General features: G+C 49.6%; 1 protein-coding gene across 10 annotated transcripts in view; it reads left to right on the top strand.

Annotated features, from left to right (window-relative positions):
* The window catches only part of OPRL1 (opioid related nociceptin receptor 1), a 103,068-nt gene that overhangs the window by 27,329 nt on the left and 55,309 nt on the right, over positions 1–20,430 (top strand). For 4 of the 10 annotated variants that reach the window (XM_080405196.1, XM_080405194.1, XM_080405192.1 and 1 more), the window contains exons 2-3: positions 2,721–2,812; positions 3,845–3,931. The exons of 1 other annotated variant lie outside the window; for it this stretch is intronic. The gene's annotated coding sequence lies outside the window, so the exon portion shown is untranslated. Of the gene's footprint in view, positions 1–788; positions 917–2,720; positions 2,813–3,844; positions 3,932–20,430 lie in introns of all 10 variants that reach the window. 5 more of the 10 variants (XM_080405187.1, XM_080405195.1, XM_080405193.1 and 2 more) reach the window with 2 other exon arrangements.

Genomic DNA, 20,430 nt, shown 5'->3' with positions numbered 1-20,430 from the left:
TCTTATGGGGCTCAGAGCCTGATTTTGCAAGAATTGACAAAAATGGGAGTGCCAGCCATGTGGCTCAGCAGTTACAGATCCCATCCTCTGCTCTCCTAGAGACCCCAGATGATATCTACATCCAGCTGTGCTGGCTGCTGCGCATACAAAATGTTTGAGTCCTTTGCCTGTGTTCTTCCAAGGGGAAGGGGTTTTAAAGGTCGTGCTCTGCCCTGTGAAGGAGGATGTCAGAGGTGATAAACAGGGCCAGGATGGGAATCCAGGTGAGATTTTTGGGGTTTTAATCCATGGACTTCTTCCTTTGGGAAGTTTCTTCATGTGGACAGTTAACCAAGCAGAACTGAGCCCATGGAGTCATGGTCAGTGGGTCCCTTTGCTTCTGCAAAAAGGCTGGCTGAGTCAGCTGGGCTTGCTGCTCTCCTGCAGCAGGGTCTGTCCCCCAGCTCGTACCCAGGGCTAGGTGGGAATGCAAAGCCCAGACCACTTCTGGCCATAAAAAAAAATAAAATGAAATATCCAAATAATTCCTTTTACTATCCTGGCCGGTTTCCAGTTCACTTAATTACATTCTGCCAATCCATCCTGCAATCCCATATGTTGTTGTTTATTTTATTAGCTCATATTGCATATCTTTCAGTAACAATGTCCCTATGAATAGCCTAGCCTGCTGAATTAATTGTGCTGGTGAAAGGCTCAGGTTAATGTATAAAATGTACTTGCATCCCCTGAGTAAAGGAAACAAAGGAAATTATGTTTCTGAGCTGAACTGGCAAATTTTGTGTCCCCAGGTGGCCGAGAAGATATGTAAAGAATTGACTGGACAAATTGGTTTAAAAAGCGGCAGGAAAACACCTAGACTGAGCGCTTGGCACAAAAACCTGATGTTTGCTGCGTGGAGACGTGTGTGGGGTGGCTGGTGAGCGTGCACTGGGGATCTGGGTGGGACTGGACTGGAGCACAGCCACCGTGGCCAGCAGCTCTGGGTGCTGAGCCCTGGGTCACATCCCTGCATGGCATTGCAGGCTGTTTGCACAGCACAACATGCCTCTGAGCAAGCTGAGTCCCAGAGCAGACCAGCCTGAGCCCTCCCGTTTGAAAAATGTGGTTGAGTTCAGCCCCGTGAAGGGTCATAGTAGACAGCCGTGTTGCTTTCCAATCCCCTTTGGTGGGGAGAGCAGGAGCAAGGCAGTGGGGGCTGAAGTCACCGGTTTGAGGTTTTGCCATCAAAAGGACTTTGGGACTTTGGTGGACATCAGGTGTCTGAAGTACTCCTGGGTTTTTTTGATCCATATCATGTGTCAAGGGTCTAGCTGGGCCTTATTGTTGAACCTTGTGCTCCTTTCCATCTGGCATGTGGGTGAGGATAATCCCCCAGGGAAACATTGGTGCATCTCTGTACAGCACCTGGGGTACCACAGCCCTGGTGCAGGTGGGTTTTCTTAAGGAGATAACTTAACGCAGATAATTGCAATGGCAGTGAATAGCTCCTCCTGGCTGGCTGAAAGATGGAAAAAGCAGGCTGGGTGAGACTTTTGCAGAACGTGGATTTTCACACTCTTTCCCAATCCATTTAATGCCCATAGTAAATGCAGTGACGGGTTGTGAGGAACCGGTGGATTGTGGGCTGGGTACACACAGCTGCAGCTGCGTCTCCTTGCTTTGTGCTCATGGGATTAACGATACCTAATACCGTTAGATGGCAGATGATATATTGCTTTAATTTCCTGTTAGTCTTATAAATCAGGAACTCTTGTGCAGTTACAGCCCTGTGTTACAGGAGCGATGCAAAGTCTGTCACACCTCAGGAGGTTGCCCTGAGTCTGGAAAGTGCATGGGGAACCAGAGGATAAGGTGATGCTGAGCCCCGTGAGCTGATGCAGCCTCGCGGTGGGTCTGTGCCACCCCAAGGATGGAGCTGAGGAGGCTGTGATGTAGTGGTGTTTGAAATGTCAACATTTCTTTGCTTGGGGGACAAGGAGCAAAAGCCCAACTGGATTTCCTACTGCAAATTCAAATCTAGCTGGTGGCTGTTCTGAATAATGCTGGGTTAGGGCTTCATCAGCCAAAATACAGGTATGCTGTCCTCCCAGGCAGCTGGACTGCTGGTACTTTCATGCCTTTTTTTATTCCTGCTAACCTTTCTATTGGAAAGCAAGTCACATATTTCATGTATCCCATTATTCAGGATGCTTGATGCATCTGGCCACACCTTCCAGCTTTTGCTACATGCAGTCTGTGAGCTGAGGTGGGATGCTTGGGGCTTCATGCTTCCTCTGCCGTGCTCCAGTCTTCCGAGACTGGCAAAACATCAACACTGGGGGGGTTACATGTGCAGTCTGCAGATATGCATGGAAGGACTGTTCGTGTTAAACTGTACCAGATTAAAACCTTTCTGTTTGGAAACCCTGGCTCTGGTTTAATTCCATTAGGTTCTGTGCTCTGTTAAACTTGGTTGCTATGATGGCTAGGGGAGTTCACTGCCTTTGAAACTAGAAAGGATCACTGATTATTTAGTCTGACATCCCATGAGGCGTAAGGCTTTACCCCATCATTGCCCCAAGCCCACATTTCTGTCTGAGCTCTTGCATGTGTTGCATCTTAATTTCAAGGCTGAGTGATGCATGATAGCAAACCCCTGAAAGTCCTTAAGTTTGGAAATTACCCTTGCAATTAAAGCCTGTGTGTTTCTAGCTCCAATTTTACTTTGTTTCGCTTCCCAGGGCCGGGAGCTCATTATGGCTTTCCCTGCTGCGTGAAGAGATACCAGTTATCAGGAGAGCACCAGACAGGACTGTCCCAGGGAGCCAGAGAGGTAAGAGGGAGGTGACTGAATGGTTTGCGCTAGTAAATGGGATTCACAGGCTGCTTTGGGAAGGGAACAGATAGGGGTGGATGCTAAGGGAGCGTATGAAGTAATGGGGGCCTGATGTAGGAGCCTTTTTCTTCTTTCATGGATCTCAGTTCATCCGGTTGATGATGCTGGACATTGCAGATGTCCTGAATTTGCATGAAGGCTCAGCCATCTCTTGCTTGCTTAAGGCTGCTTTGCTTTTCCATCTGCCTTTTTCCTACCTTGTTAGTGTTGTTACATGGCTGGATAACTAGTGCCTTGTTTTATCTCTGCCCTCTGGCAATCAATAACACCTGCAGCGTTACTACAACATACTGAGGCCACTGATGTCTGTCTTAGCCCGACGTGGCCCTTTGCAACCACCCTGTTTGCTTTCCAGGGGCAGGTGAGCACTCCTAGGATGCTGGGGAGCCTCAGGGATGGGGGATGCTAAGATCAGAGGTGATGCTCTGCTTTCTCCCACCAGCTAGTTACAAGGACAGTGGTAGCCATGAGGAGCAGAGATTTGTCCTCAGGGAGCTGCCTGTAGTGTGGAAGCTAAAATGCTGAAATGATGGGGAAATCTGAATCCATGTGGGACTGGAGCTGTGCTGCCAGTCTTGACAGCACCGTGCTGAGCTGGTGTGTGCTGTCCGCAGAGCCAGTGGTGCAGGATGGGCTGGAGGTTGAGGGCTGGATGTCATGCTGCAGACAGGTCCCTTCTCTGTTCTCTCCTTCAGTCACCCACGTGCCGGAGCAGGTTCCCTTTGCCCAGGGGAGCCTGGGTGTCACCTCTGGCCCCTATTAAATGTTTTCACTCCCTGCTCTCTTGCTCCCTCCTTTGCCTTTGCTGTGCTTTCAGGGCACAAGCGCTTGCCTCAGCAGCATTGTGCATTATGGACCCGTCCTGTCGCTCGAGGCTGACCTGTGATTGCCTACGATACACATGTTCTGCATGTACTGATAATTTGATATTAAATTTTATTTAACCCAAACTCTCATGGATGTGTGCAGGAATCTGTGGTGCTGTGGAGAGGACTTTGCATTTGGATGCTGAGGAAATGGTGTATCCAGAGGGATGCTGGGGTTTTCCATCAGGCAGTGAGTGTCATCTGTTATCTGTTGCCTGTAACTCGATTTGATGCACTGTGCTGTCAGCTGTTTAAATCTGATTAGCACAAGTGTTTCTTCCTCTCAGTGATTTGCCATGTTCTTAATGTGATGCCCACTAATGACAGGGGAAGAAGCTAAACTAAGTTATTTTCCCATCGACTAAATGGCAGCTCACATTGCTCTTAAAAAACAGTGAGCAGAAGAGGGAACGGCCTTCACGGAGGCTGCTGGATGGAGTCAATTAATACTGACTGCCAAGAGCAGGATAGATGGGGAAAAGGGAGTTGAACATGCACTCGCACCATCCCGAGAGGAGGAGATGATCTGTTCTCTGTCCAACTTCTGTTAGTCCTGGCGAGGGAAACTTGGAGCTCAAAGGATGTGCAGTTTGGGGCAAGCCAATGTTGGGGGTCACTGGAGACCCGTTAATCTCCCAGATTTGTTAGCACCATCCGCTTTTGTAGCTCAACTTGCAAGGGGAAGGTGTATCCCTGGGGATGTTTTGCATGGTTCTCCAGGTATGGTGCTGGCTCGCTTTCCCTGTGTGTCACAGCGGAGCTGAGGACGTGGGACTGTGGGGCTCAGGACCTCTTACTGCAAAGCAATGCTTTGCCTGGTGGCTCGCAAATGTTTTTACAACCACTGGAGCGATTTCAGAGTGTGTCTATGCAGCAGAAAGTGAAGCAACCCTGAGTCTCCTCCCTGGCTTGCAGAGTGCGTCATCACTTATGTCTCTGCAAACTGCCTGCAAACTGGGATGGGAAATGCAAGTCAGATCTCCCCTCTGCCATAAGCAGTGCTCGCATTTTGCATGCAGAGTACAGATGTCTAGACAAGGGGAAACTCGGCAGAAGCTTTGAGACGATGCAAAACAAAAAAAAAAGTCAAGTGCAAGTGTCTGCCGTTGTGCTCCATGGAAAGTAGGCTAAAGCAGGTTTTTTCTTCCTTAATCTTATTTTGCATTCTTAGCGCATGTGTTTGCTCCAGGATTTACTATGCAGAGCTCTTTAGACTGTTTCTACAGGGCTTATTTAATATCTAGAACCTCTGGTAGTTCTTCCTTGGCCTGTGTGTTTTTTTTCCACACTGCAATTTGCTATTAAATTTCACTGTGAGTCCTCGAGTGCTTTTGTGGAAGGATCCCACTGTATGATCTGTTCCCTGTGATAATCATAACCCTGTGCTAATTACTTCCATTACAGATAACTGTGCTCAGTTCTAAAGCACTTCTCTTTATTCCTTTCTTTTCTCCGGTTCCCCTCCCTCCTGTGCAGCATCCCTATTTTGTGTTCTGATCATGAATGCCACTGAAGAGTTACTCCTTGCTAGAATAGCCTGAGTAAATTGTTTGGAAAGCAATCCTGCATTTTACACATCCTGTAACGATCCCTGATTAAAACTTGTAGCTATCCCTCATCGAGACTTGTGCTGGGTGGTCTGCTGCAGACTGAGATGACACTTTTCCATAATTGACGTCCCACAGAAGGAGGTGATTTAATTTTGCTGAAGTCATATTTGTTTTCTACAAGTATCCCAAAGTTAATGAGACCAATTATTCCAAAGAGCTGAGACTTTAATAGTGCTGATGTATCATCCCGTGTTGAGCTCATCCCCACGTATGAGGCAGGGTAATGCATGGGATGGTGATGGCTTGGAGCAGCCCCTCGGAGCCCCGTTCTCAGCCGTCATCTCAGTGCAAGGTGAGATGCTTTGCTCCATATGGACACAGAGCAAAGCCAGGACAGTCCCTGTTTGAGGGGAATCTGAGATCCTGAAGTGTCTCTGGCACCATTCAGGACAGATTTGCTGTATAACTGGACTCAAAAATTGTCACTTGTAAGTAAATGTAAAAGGCTTCTGTAGGCTTTGCTTTTCAGAAGTGGAGTAATGTCATGCTTGCATGTTCCTCTGCTTCCATATGCTCAAGAGCATTTTTCCCTCTCTGTATTTCCCAGCTCGGAGGATGCTCACCCAGCCAACTGGCTGGGGATCTAGTACTGACGTCAGCTGGATGTTGTTGTAGTTTTCTTCATGGAAGAGGCTGAAGATTAGACACTTGTAACCTTTACACCCAAGCCTTCCCCCGGGGCTCCATTCATACTCAAATCCTCCTTTTCGCCTTGTTTTTATGAACTGATTTCTGTGAGCTGTAACTTAATCAGGATGTTAATTTTAACCTTTTCTTGTAGGATTATGTTCCACCTCGCTTAACTCCCAGAAATGCTGACACCCCATGGGCATCTCCTGTGACCTGATGTTTTTCTCCCTTCAAAGTTTCCTGTGCCTTCACAGTTCTGCAGTGTTACTTCTTTCTAATGGTGCCAACTCAAATCCTGGTGCTCATTGAATAACTCTTCTACATGCTGGAATTAATTATTAATAATAGGCATCTATCAGCTGGAAGGTGTGCGTTACCCAAAGAGGGACAGTGCACATGGGCAGCTGCTGGTGGAGCATCTCTCCTGTAGCCTCACGTCACAGCACTGGGGGAAGGATGGGTGATTTGCTGGGTGTCAGTGGGTGTGTGGGAGGGATGCAGGTAGCGAATCACCCCTGTAAAACCTAACTTGCTCGCTGCCAGTACTCATTGCTGGGGAGGAGGGTGGGTGGGATGGGGCGGAATCTCCAGGGCTCTGCTAGGATATTGGCAAGTCCATGGGACAAGTGGCAGAAGGGAAGAACTGGGTGTGCCTAAAGAAGGGCGATGAAGCTGGGGAAGGGGCTGCAGCACAAGTCTTGTGAGGAGCAGCTGAGGGAACTGGGGCTGTTTAGCCTGGAGAAAGGAAGGCTCAGGGAAGACCTCCTTGCTCTCTACAACTACCTGACAGGAGGTTGCAGTGAGGTGGGGCTCAGTCTCTTCTCCCAAGTTACAAGCAACAGGACAAGAAGCGGCCTCAGGTTGCACCAGAGGAGGTTTAGGTTGGGTATTAGGAAAAATTTCTTCACCAAAAGGATGGCCAAGCACTGGAACAGACTGTCCAGGGACGTGGTGGAGTCACCATCCCTGGGGGTGTTTAAAAAATGGGGAGCTTAGCAACATGGTTTACTGGTGGGCTTGGCAGTGCTGGGTTAACAGTTGGACTTGGTGATCTTAAAGGTCTCATCCAACCTGAAGTATTCTAACTGCCAAGGCAGAGCCTGCACTACTTTCCAGGCGCTGCTGCTGTGACTCATGGGATTAGATCACAGCCTTGCCTAAGTGACAGCTTTTTTAGGTTTTGTTCTTCTTATCTAGATGACTGCTTGTTTCCCAGAGGGTTTTTTGGGGAATCTGCCTCTCTGCTGTTTCTCTGAGAGGTTTTTTAATGCTGCCATGATGTCCTACAATGCTGGAGCTGCGTGGTGAGACCCCCAGTGAGGGCACAGATGACCCACCAAGGCAACAAGGAGAGCACAAGGGTTTCCTGGTGTTTGGTATGGTGAGGACAGGAGCCCCTAAAGAGAAGATGCACAAGTGGTTTGCTTGATGAAATATCTGGGCAAGAGATGCTTGTGGCTTGTAGTCTTTCTGAATTCCCTTTGTGGAGAATGCTCCCAAGAGCAGCATAAGCATCAGCCTCCCAGTGCCATGGCTGGCTTCTCTTTAGCAAGGACTACTGCTACTGCCATGGAGTACTGTTTAGTGTGGCAACAGCGTGATTCAAAATAGTAATAAGAATACAACCTTTTTATTGTTGCTTGCACAGATGAATGCAGACAATGATGTGAACTGGCAAGAAACCCATTTGTCTGGAAATGCACTTTTCATAGCGCCCACTTAAGTCCTCTGACACACGGCATTTCTTACTCTGAATTTCAAAGGGAGGGAAGGCTGTGAAAAGCAGGTTGTCTGTCACAGAAAGAAGAAATGTGTCTCTAGATCAGAGAGAAAAGTCCATGTTTGCTTTTTGCTGTGGAAAGGATGAGTTTGCCCATGGGGCTGTGGGAACATCCCTTCGTGTCTCTGATCGTCCTCGTGGGGCAGGCAGGCAACCTGTGCTACTGAGGGTGGGCATGGATGTGCAGCCTGAATCTGACCCTTCCTCCTTGTCACCATTGCAGTGGTGCTTACTGCTTAAACAAGTAAAAAAACATCTGCCTGCCATTTTTTTCTGGTGGAAACTGTTCCAGAATGATGCTATAAGAAAAATGCAGTTACACAGAAGTGATGCTTTCAAATGGGTGCTTTCCTTTTTTCCATCAGCTATTGCTGTCTTAAGTACCAGTTACTAATTAGCCTTCATGTCTCATTTTTTTTTTACCTACTGAAATTTTGTAAATAGCCTTTATTCTGGTCTTTAATGCATGTTGATTGAAGTATTTATTGGATGCCACTTATGCAGCTCTGTGCTTGTGTTCATTTTCTTCTTAAGACATTTACTAAACCACTGCTTAGAATTACTCCAACCTATCTGGCATATTAAGTGTTTGTGCAGAGTGTACCCGACATTCCCATCCACTTCCTCAATTAATATTAAATATTCAAGGGAATTGAATTTTTTTCCGCCTTGCCATCTGATCCTCCTATTGTCTATAACAGTGTATTTGGGTAGAACGGTGGCTCTAGCAGCGGAGCGTTCGCTTGGAGGCTGGGAAGTGGCTACTGGAGGTGAGATCTAGGTGCCCAGTTCTGTGCAGCCACAGAGATTTCGGCAGGCAGATGGCAGATGGGTATCTTCAAAGGCAAGGATATCAAAGTCAAAAGATATTATTCCACCCAGTTCTGGCATAGCAGGGAAGGGTCTCCTGGAGGCAGGGATGTAAATCTGCCCCACTAGCTGTGTCTGCTCTGAAAGCTGCCCTGCATCCCCAGGGAGGAGCGAGGATGGGAAGGACTAGAAATGAGCTCCACTGGCAGGGCTTTGTGGGGAAGCACTTGTACAAAACCTGTCTGCATTAGGCATGACAGCAACATGATTTTACTTCTGTAGTCAACCTCACAAACAAAAATGAGAACAGAACATGTCACTTGCCTGGTGATTATCCGGAGCAGGCTAAACCCGATGCCAGCAGCAAAATCAGGGCTATGAATGAATTTAAGTGGCAGTAAAATATTCACAGCGGGGTTGAGGGTGGAAAGTAGTTATTAGCTCTGAAGAGGATCTCTAGCAATAAAGAGGGGATCTGGCTTTATAGCTTTTCCTGGCAGGTAGGAAAAGGTGCTGCTTAGACTATCCCAGCCATAAATCTGTCCACCTGGAGTCAGAAATGAGAGATACCAAAGAAGAGGATTTACAGCAATTCTTACTGCAGGATGTTGTACCAGTTGTTTCAAGCAGTATTTATAGCAGCATTGTGGCTGGCTTGTACTGTTGTTAAGAAAACCTTGCTGTATCTGTTACCCTTTCCACAAGAAGAAAAGAAGCATTTATGGAAGGAGAAAGCACACAGTGTTTTTTCCCCTTGGATGTGACTGCTGTCTCCTGTGTGCGCTGCTGTGCAGGCTCATGTGGTGACATGTGGCCTGTGCCCACAGGGGACAGGGCTGGTGCTTGTGCGGGGGAATTGGTGTCCTGGTGCTGCCAGCTTTGGGAGATGCTGAAGGTGTGAAGGGTGTGCTGAAAAGGGGGTCCATACTGTAAGCACTCCTCAGATGGCTGGTGGAGACCAGTGGATGTGCCTGGGGTCTGCGTGTGTGCTGGGGTGCAGCTGGGGTGCCCTGCCTGCAGCTGCTGGGGCCTCCTGCTTATGCTGGAAAAGTTTCAGTGGCCATCTGGCTTTGAACAGCATCTCATCCGGATGCTGGAAATACCTTCTCACTGAGACCGTGGCTGCGTTAAGAAGTTGCTGCTGGTGGGCTGAGCCAGTGATGCTGTGGTAACGGTGCTGCGCTGTCAGAGCTGTGCTTTTGGCTTTGGTTGTGAAATATCCCCCATCCCTCCTGGCAACCAGACCACGCAATACGAGTGTTTTGGCAAGAATCTGCATCCGTGGTACAGGATGCTGCTGTTGCAGCTCTGGTGGGTAAGATGGCATTGCTACTGTCACCAGCAGTGAGCAATGCTGGAAGACACTCGCCATGGAGCAGCACTGGCAGCCCTGTCCTGAATTATGCACGGCAAAGCTGCTGAGCACCAGCTCAGGCAAAGCAAAGCGCCTGCAGTGTATAGACTGAAACACTTCTGTGTTACGCAAAAGAGAGAGCCTAGTGGCTGTGACTCTGAGAAAAGCAAAAGCTGTTCAGGGATGTATCATGCGCACAAGGAGTCTGCGTTTTCCTAACAAACCGTGTGCTCAAAATCCTTTTCCTAAGGGTTAGCAATGACCCAGCCTGGCCAAACCAGTAATGTCAGTGTTTAAGCTCTGGCTTGGTTTGGTCCAGCTTGCATGCCTGGGAGGGGGAGCAGGGGGTCGCAGATGTGCCCTCCCCCTGGTGTGGCTGATATGGGGATAGTCTTGTTCCTCAAGCCATGGGGACAGTGCACTTTGCTCCCAGAAAGCCTCAGCAGCTGCATAAAAGGAAAATCTCAGACCCAGCTCATGTTTGTAGAGTCTGAAGAGGGTTTTCAGGAGGTGGCTGGTGGTTGGGGGCCAGTGCCCGGCTGGAGGAGGCGATGCCGTGCTGCCCAGGGCACAGGGATGACTCTGCTCTTCAGCTCAGCCAGCCAGAGGCTTATGAAAGTATTGGCAGTTTATTATAATGAGAGAATTATGCAAATTGTAAGCAAAATTGGTGTTAGAGTACTTTGTAGCCAGTATGTATTTTGCCAGTTCATAGCAAGAAAGATCTTGGAGGAAACGAAGAATAAAACAAATCAAAATAATTAAAACAAATATTCCACTATATTACAAATTACTCTGCAGCCTGGACCAAAGCACTTTTAATTGGATTCTGAAGTCCCCAAATGGGCTCAGCGAGGAGCAGCTGGGGAACCTCTTTCCTTTCATTAACTTTGCCTGAATATAAACAGTGAGAGCAGAGGGAATGGAGCACATGATGCTGGAGGGGGGAGGTGTCGGTGAGGAAGAAGAGGGGAGAAAAGCACCTGGAAGCAGTGGGCAATCGTGGTGGTGGCTGGCAGTTCCTCCTGGCCAAGATGTGCTGCTGTGGTTTAGGCAGTAACTGTTCCTGCTGATTGCATCTCCCCGTGCTGCTCCATCGCTTCCCTGAGCACCCAGGGCAGTGCCTAGCTCCTTTGTCATCTTAGTTTGCCACCCCCTGGGGAGAAGATGCTGCAAACGGTTCCTCTGCCTTTTGCTTATTGTAATTTGGATTGTTTTGGTGCTGCCGAGCGATCCTCCTTGCCTGCTTCACTGTCTGCAGGGGCCAGGCTGGTGGGCAGGGAAGGGATGGTGAGCAGCTGGGGAGAGGAGCAGGCTTTGTGTGATGGCAAGAGCAGTTTGTGATTTCCAGCTTTCTGTGCCCAAGGTGTGCAGAAGTAAGTCCAATTCCCCCACAGCATCATGGCCATAATCCTCCAGACCTGGCTTTTGCTAACGGGCGCATCAAGAAGAGGCAAGGGCTGCCAAAACCATCAGATTTTTTCAGGAGCTGCTCAGTGCACACACAGATACTTGAATATTGTGGGTGGTTTTGCTTCAGGCAGCCTGTGACGTCTCGGTTTCTGTGACTTCTTAACAAATTTCTCTCCTCTTGGGAAAGGAGTAGCGCTGATCCAGCCCTCAGCATCATCCCCGGGTGGCTGACCTGAGCTGCTGCTGTGGGAGTGGGGAGGCTGAGCTGAAGCTGTGGGCTCACCATGTCTTTGGGCCTGTTATTCCCCAAGTGCCTGGATGGGAAACTGATTTCCTCTGGTCCTTCTCCAGCCATGTGCTTTTAATCCTGAATTCCAGGGCTCCTGAGCTGCCAGATCGGCCTTTTTTTTTATTTTTCTCCACCCCCCAACCCTGCCTTGTACTAATTCAGCCTGGAGAACTGTTTTTTTGGCTTCTTGGGTATTTACAACCTGATGCTGACCCAGGCATCAGCCCTGCTCCTGCAGCAGCCCTGCCAAAATCTCGCTCCTCCCCTGGGGCTGAAGGTGGGAAATGACAAAAATGATACTGGTATTTCTGTCCCAGCAGTGCAGTGTTGACACAATCCAAACACCTTTATGTTTTTTTATCTCTAAGTGAATATAACCTTTTCTGAGGCCAGTTGCTGCATGCACAGAGATGCCATGGGTAATGGTAAGGCAGAGAAATAGAAAAATACGGTCATGGCAGCAGACCCTGATGTGGAGTCAGGCTGGATGATGATGGGGAGCGTGCTGGGACTTGAGCTACTGGGACCTGGTGAAGAAGCAGCTCTTCACCGAGCAAACAGCAGCTGCTGGTGCCCCACGAGGTCCCTGAGCCACATACTGGGAGCCCTTGGCTTCTGCCACTCATCTCTATGGCGGATGCTTTTCTTGGCCTCTAATGAAGTTGTCTCATGCTATTTCTGGAGATAGTTGGGAGCGCTTGGAGCTTGGCTTTGTCTCTCAGTCAGCTTGATTGAGGGAAACTGAGGGGAGATGGGGCGTTACGGAGTCACTGTTGGGTGCAGGCACACACTTATCAGCACAAACACAGTGTATAAAATTTACGTTGATCCAAACAAGGCCGTAGAAATGCAAATCAGCTGTGTCATGCCTCATTAGCATGCTTCAAAGCCTGCCTGCGCTGCTATCAGTGGGAGCGACATCTCCCCTGGGCCGTGTAGGGGATGTGCGTGGTGCTGCAGTCCCAGCGTGCGATGGGTGATGGGTCTCCATGGCTTGTTTTGAGGCAAATCTTAGATTCTGGCCAAGATTTTACTTTGCGATGGAGTTGGGGTGGGTGTGAAGTCAGCGATTGTGTCACTGCGTGTGTGTGAAATTCCTGGCCAAAAAAAGACCCTGCTCATGTCTCTGGCGATGCCCCGAGGTGTATCTGCTTGGGAGGGGAACGCTGACCCCATTTAGTGTTGTGCTGCTCCGTGCTTGGTTCCTGTATATCCTTCCCATGGCATTTGGTTTGCCAAAAATAATATAAAAAAGGAGGAAAATACCCCCACAAGCTATCAGCTGTCCAAATGAGATCTGTGTGTTCTGATCTTTGTTTTGGGGGTGGCTGGTCTCTGCCACTCCCTTCCCACCACTTTCCCTTCCAACCCTCCAGGGACCTGACATCCCGGTTTTTGGAGAGCCAAAGCAGCATTTCCTCTGTTGCAGCCTGCCTGGTGCAAACCGCATTTGCCCTGCCCAGCCCAGCCCCGTTTTGCTGAGATTCATAAACAAAGCAATGCAGAGCCACCGTGCAACTGCAGAGCCCTATGGAAATTCTGCTTTTTCTTCCCAAAATAGCAGAAGACAGTGTTTAGCAGTAATAATGCCTTCTGCAATGGGAATGACTGACAACAGCAGCTCCTGGTGAGAGATATGAGCCCCGTATTTCAGAGTAAGAGAGACATTTACATTCCTTCAAGAACTGCAACCTGTAGTTTGCAAGTTAAATTGCTCCAATCTGCTTGAAATCCACCTGACGATGAGCTTGTTATTTCGTGACACACTGCTCCAAATTACACACCCGATACTTTTGATATTTCTAAATTACTTGTGTATTAGAAATTAATACTTAAGAAGGGCAAACACTCAGCAGGCTGACAGCCTGAGAGTTCACTGCCAACCCCTTCAATAATTAAGAACTTTGCAGAACAGCGGGAAGCGGGAGCGCAGGAAAGCCCTGGGCGATGCGTTACCCTCCCTGAGGGTTCAAGGCTGCGGGGACCCAGGGGAGCGTGCGCAGAGGAAAACCACTTCTTGGATCGTCTGGACACGGTGGTTTTTGTAGCATGAGTGGTGGGTGAGCACAGGGCTGGCAGCGGGCGCGAAGGCGGCAGAGAGCCCTCCTCCATCTGCGCTGGATGGGAGCCTGGGGTCGTCTTCCCAGATTTTGCCCGCAATGTGTCTCCCCAAACTCGCCAAGGCAACAGAAGGGAAAATTAATCATGAGGAAGGGTTGTCGGGGCCATGCTGGAAAGCAGGCACCAGCAACTCGCTGTGTGTTGGGTTCATCGGTACAATTTCCGAACTGGAATTTTAACCACTTCCATTGCTTTTTTCTGGCTAGAGGTAGATGGACCCCGAGGCAGGGACTGCAGCTCAGTCCCCTGTCCCCGCCTCTGCTGAGCAGGTTCCTGCCTGGAAGCAGCTGCCAGTCCCTAATTCCCATCTTCTCGCCTCTTTTGTTGCCGGTTCTGGTGCAACCAGCCCTCCCGCAGGCATCGCCTCTGCGGAGCTGCTGTGAGCAGGTTGCAAAGGGACGTTCATCTTTGTACCCCGCTTATGTCCCTTTGCTTCCAGGTGCTTGCCTGTCCGCCTGCATCCTCCTGGCTGCTCTCCTGGCCAGGGGAGCACCCAATGCAGAGGGAGAAACTCTCACTGACGGGTAGCGATAAATGTGTCCTCACTCCACATTTGTCTCCAAGAGCAGCAATCATATCGGGACACGGCAGCCCAAATTGCCGGCGGGTTTTCAGGTGGAGAGGAAGTAGTCTCCTCCCCTACCGTTCCCATTTGGGAAATGGCACATGGGAATATTGCCAGCTTGCAGCTCCCAAAGCCCAGAGGCAGCTCCCTGTGATGGCTTCAGTCAAGGCTGGGTGCAGCCAGGTTTGCTCTTACCATGTTTTGTCATCTCCTTAAGCTGCTCCTCACAACTGCAGCAGTTAAAATGTGCCTTTCACTGAGAAATGCTGGGAGGAAATTGAAATGTTTTTCCTCTTTTTTTTTTTTTTCTTTTTAATCAAAATTGAGGGTTTTTCACCCAAATGCGTGTGTTTCATCTGGAGTTTTGAGAAACTATAGAGTAACTTGGTGCTCAGCAGATGCCTGGGAGCGCTCAGGGCAGCGATCCACCTTGTGAGATGACTGAAAACAGTCCAGGAAGGGGTCTGACCCTTCTTTGATTACTTCTATTAAACTTATTTATTGTGCAGGACCCTTACCCTTGTTTTGTGTATGATCAGTCTCTGAGTTACTGCTCCAAAGCCATTGATGGGCAAATGATTGGAGGCTGCAATTTCGCTCGTTGCAGCACAATAAAAAAAGCCCAGCTAGACTAGTTCGGCTTATTGATTTCAGCTGCAATTGCACCAGGAGAGACGTGCAAGAGAAAGGACCGTGCTGCTGGAGAGGAGCTGCAGGTACATGAGGGGCTGGAAGTGGTGGAGCAAACCAGAAGGCAGGCATGGGATGTGTGGGGCTTGTCACGTGGACCTGTCTGCTCTGGTGGGCTCAGTTATAGCTATTAGAATGAGATTTAGCATTTCTCTTCCCTCCCGTAGTTTTATTTGAGATATGCAAGACAAATCTGGAACAGTTGGTGACTCTCTTGAGGGGACCTGCCATTGAGAGAACCTGGTTTTGAATGAGACATGCACATGACAGCTGCCTGTCTCTGGGTTTTATACAGCCGCTCATCAACTTAATGGTAATAAATGAACTCCCAGGTGGTCTTAACAGTGTCTTTGGGATGTCCCTGTGCTTTGGAGCTGCTTGGGTATCTGGGTTTCTCTCTTCTTTTCTATCTTCTTGGTGTTGAGACTTAAAATAGGCTCTGTTTGCCCTGCAGCGCCAAGGCTGGATGGGTTAGAAGTGCCATGCAGTCCCTGAGCTTTGCTGTGTGGTTGCTGTAGCTCAGCCATAAAGGAAGAAAAGCTCTATCTGACTAGCAAATGCACCAGCTGCAGCTGTATATAAAAACCTCACCAAATGCCACTGCACATAAACCCTGCCCTAGTTTAAACGTGCAGGAGTTACCCTCTAGCCCCCATCCCATTTGGGCTGGAGATACATCTCGTGGCAGCATCCTTCAGAAACACAGGCTGGTTACGGCTGCGGGAGCAGGAGCCCCCCAGCTCAGTGGGTTTTTTTCGGGAGGCGTCTCTCCATGGGCTGCCCCGTGTGCTGGGCATCGTGTCGGGGTGTGGAGCTGGAGGGGCAGCAGCCCAGCGCTGGTCGCGGCAGCTCCCGGTGTGCCGGGCATGGCTGTGCCCTGCGATGCCTGCCGGGGGAGCAGACAGCAGCTGGGGCGCTGAGCGAAAACACAGCTCCGGCGGGCTGAGTCACGCCTGACGGTGTTACTTGCCATGTGTTACAATCACCGAGAAATGCTTTGCCTGTAGTATCATTTTCTTTAAATATATCATTAGAGAAAATGACAGCCCAAATGGTGGGAGGATGTTAATGGCTCTGGAGTGGCAGACAGACTGCAGAAAATAGTTCCCTGCAAACACGTCTCAGGTGGGAGCCTGCAGAGGAGGAAAGGGGACGGGCTGGGCGCGAGGTGTGAGCGGGCAGTGCAGCGAAGGAGCACGGCTGCCGTGGAGCTGGGACAGCCTCTCTCCCTGCCACCGCCTCGGGAAAGCCTTCCCTGCCTCTCTGCTGCTTTCCCTTGGGGGACTTTGGAGGGAATGGGGTGAGGAGGAGGTGGATAGCCCAGAGGGGGTCGCGCAGGCTCACTGGAAAGATAAAAATGTCACTTTAAGCAGTGTGCACTGGAGCGGTGCCTTGGCGAAGCGCAGCCAAGGCTGGGTTGCCACGTGGTTGCCTGCTGCTCGCTGCTGCCCTGAGCTGCGTGTCTGGCGTGGGGTTTGTGGTCCTGCCGTCTGCTACCCCCAGCAGGAGGTCTGGGGAGGAAAATTCTCCTCCTCCTCCTCCATCAAAGAGGCCTTGTGGTCCCCAGGGCTGCTGAGATGCACCAGGGTTCTTCCCACCCCTTGCACGAGCTGTGCTGCCTCCCTTGTTTTTTATTGCATGAAGAATAGCGAGGAACAAAGTGTAGTTTGAACTTTGCAGCTCTGATAGCTTGTTGTTTTTATCACTCCTCTGTCCTCAAAATCTTACATTTCTGCTGCATATCTGTAAGAAATAATAAAAAAGAATGACCTTTAATTTCTATGCAGCAGCCCACAGTTCCCAGGGATGCTACACTAACACCATGTATCCTGGTGGATAAAGGTCTTCTGCCTTGTACTTCGAAGAGATTGTGCTTAAACACTCCTGGACTTTTAATTTTTATTGAAATTCTTCTTCTCCAAGAGCAATTAGCACTGGGAGTTTCTCTCACGTTGGGATGGTTAATTGCCCCAACCCACATGCGGCTCAGAACAAAGGCCAAGGGCCACGTGGAGCCCTGCCGTGCCCTTTACAGCAGAAGCATGGAGTGGAGAGGAGAGCTCTTTTGAGGGAAGAGCCTCACAGGAATGGTGCTTCTCCAACTAAACCTGCAGCCTCAAGCCTGCCCAGAGGCCAGGATGGCTGGAGCCCGCGTTATTTGGAGTGTTCAAGCCATTTCTGCCCATGGCAGAGCCCCATCCTCTGGTGCTGTGGCAGAATCAGTGGGATTTGTCACCCCACTGCTCCGATGAATAACGCCCTATCTCCCATCCCACCCTCACCCTTCAGCATGTGCTTCCCCCTTTGAAAGACTTCCCCTTTGCCTTTGTGCTCGTAGCAAGCAATCCTATCTCTAGAGAAAAACAAGTCGTATTCACACTCTCTGCTTTTAATTTCCTTTTTTTTCTTTAATGCCCAGCTCTCCAGTTCCCTGCCCTTCTTCCCCCACCTTCGTGGTATGTGGGGAGGCTTTGGTGGTGCCAGCATTGCAGCTCACATTTGTAGCTTACATTGCACCATCCTGCGAGGATGACCCTTATGAGTCTGCAGCCCCACGGGGATGTGTATGGACCAGATCTTGCTGCCATCAGGCCCACAGCCCTGCTGCTGTTCACCCCCGGCAGCCCAGGAGGCATCTGCCACCTTCAAGACCACCCTGGTGCCACACATTGCTGCTGGTGAGGCTGTTGGACTCACTCCTGCTGGCTGTATTTCCTAAGGACTGAAATTACTCTTTATTTTCCCTTTTCTTTTGCTAAAGAGCCACCAGGAAGGCCTGCCAGCGGTTTGCTGCGAGGGGCCAGGGAGGGATAGAGACTGGCAACACCAGTCATCAGGATGGGCTTAATGAGCCATGAGGTGTGAGATGTGGCAACTGGATTCCCTCCAAGAAAGATGCTGATCTCCAGCACCTCTTCCACTCTTATTTCCCCTTACATATAAAATAAATCAAACACTTCCAGGCAACTTGGTTCATGAACAGAAAAGTAGAGCTTTAGGGCTCCTGTTACTGATTTTGCAGGTGCTTTCTGTGCTGCCTTGCCCTTTCCTCTGCTTTCCTGGTGTCGCAACCAAATGAGTGGCACTTTGTCCCATGCAGTGGTGTGCAAGGGGGAGGCTGGCTATCAGATTCCCACCCCCAGGCTGGCGGCACCATTGGATATGGGGTTGCACTTGCTTTGGCTCTTCCACGGGTTGTTTTCTGTGTCTGGATGAGTCCGTAAGTCCTAGTGATGGAGTGATGGTAAGCAGCTCCGTGTGTCCTCAGCCAAGCCTTGATGTGTGCATACCTGTGATAGCTGCGGCTCAGCATGGCTTGGAAACTGGCTGCAGGTGGACACAAAAATCCCTCCAGTGGAGAAAAATGGGCCCGTTTTCCCAGACTTTACCAATGCAGGAAAATTGCTGGGAAGTCCCAAGGTTTCCCTTCAGGGAGGTGGCACTCACCGCCCCATCCCTGGCTCCCCAGGAGGCACAGGGACATGCTGGTGGGGTTTGGTGGTGGGACCAAGAGAAAAAGATGGTGCTGAGCAAGAAGACAGTGGTGGTGGTGGGGAGATGGTGGCTGCGTGCAGCACAGCTTGCATCCACCCAGAATGAGCAACCTTGCCTCTTCCAACCATCCCTTTATCCACTTGAAGTGGGAAACTGCCTCCTGCTCTTGTACCTCCGAGGGGCAGAGTATTTTGTTGCTGCAGTGTAGGCTGAGAGCTGGGAGGGAGAGCAGTGCACCCACCCAGGAGGTGCTGAAGGGGTTTCGTTTCTGTAATTACTTTTTTGCATATTCACGTTTCTGAGAATGTGACACTGCTTCTGGCACCGGTCTGGGTTGAAGAGCAGATTTATGCCTCCTGAGACGGCCATGCCTTCCCCAGATGTGCCTGGTTCTTGGGCAGGAATATTTATGACCTCCCGGCCAGCCCACACCATGTCCTTGCTCTCGATGCTGCTGCGGGGGTTTCCAGCTCTCCAGCGATGAGGGGGACCTGCCGTGCCGCCTCCAGCACGGCAGATGGAGAGGAAAGGGATTTATTTACTATGAACGAGCTGGGAACATCCCCAAACGCTCCCCTCTGCCAGCAGTGGCAGTTGGGAAGGGAAGGCACTTTAAAATGATGGAATTTGTTGACTGTCATTAATGTTTTATCTCCTCTGTGGCTACTGCATGGAAACATTTTCAGCTTGTGGAGCTCCCTGGCAGGGAGTTTCCAACAGGATAAATCAGATACTATTCCTGACGTGGGACCCTGAGGAGAGACTGGCCATTTTCTCAGCTTTCAATTGTTTCTTCCTTCAAACTCGGCTTAATGAAATTAATTTACTTTAAAAAGGATTTTCTTCTGAAGTCAGTAGGAATTTTTAGTGAAATGGCACTAAGTCATCCTGGGTCACGTGGGAGCGATGGATTCATCACAAGGAAAGTGTTTTCTTCTCGAGAGCTGATAAACAGCCTGTAACGTGAACACCTTCACACGTTCAAGCAAGTCCTGACCTTCCAAGAGGTTTTTTTAACATAGATCTGTGAATTAAATAATGTTTCTATAAAGCTACAAAAATAAATAACAAACCACCATGAATCTCATGTTCCTGTTCAGATAGTAAGGAAGTGGCTGAGTATTTTTGTGAACAAAATTTGAAACACCTGAAACGGCTGTTAAGGAGAAAAGGGTCAGTTGTGTGAAAGTTGGCAAATTAACAGGGAGGAGGGATCAGCCAATCCCACCAGACCCAAAGTCCTTGTTGCTCTTCTGAGTTGGTGAACCTGGAAGTAATTATAATAAATGTGAAAAGCTGATGCCAGGAAGGAGCTGGGTTAGGTGGCCTGAGGAAATGTTCCGTCCCTGGAGACTTTGCTCACCACACAGGTACGATGCAGCTCCCGTGTGAGAAACGTGAGTATGGAAGAGCTGCCTCTCCCTGAGCTATTTTTGTATGCGTTGGCTTATGGCTCTAATTCTACCTTAATTTTCCTTTGGCAATTCTTCACGCTTGGCGTTTGATGTAGCAGGCATGAGATGCTCTTTGATGCAATTGCAGCTACAAAGCAGGAGCGGGCTGGAATAGCCGATTTAAATTCCAAGCCTACTGCAAGGCAGATGAAAGCAGTCACTTGGATAGCTGCTGGCTCTCAAGTTTTGCCTTTGCTATCAGTGCAGGATCTCAGATTTGCTCCCTGGTTGGATGATACCACCGTGCTCCCAGCTCAAGGCTGCCTTGGGGTGTTTTGGGTGTTTTTTTTCCCCCCAGTTTTCTGCTACTTAACTGCAATTGAAAAGCATCAAGTGCTGTCTCTGAGTGAGGGACAGCTGGGTTCTTTTGCTGGTGGGCAAGTGTCAGTTGTGCCAGCTAGCAAAGCTACACGAGGTCGCTTCATTAGCTACCCGAGGGCAGGAGACAGCCAGAAAGCTGGGTGGGCTGTGAGGTTGG

Source organism: Falco punctatus, assembly GCF_963210335.1.
Source record: "Falco punctatus genome assembly, chromosome: 10".
NCBI classification, from domain to species: Eukaryota; Metazoa; Chordata; class Aves; order Falconiformes; family Falconidae; genus Falco; species Falco punctatus.
Note: the sequence above shows the minus strand (reverse complement) of the source record. Positions and strands in the feature narration are given on the sequence as shown.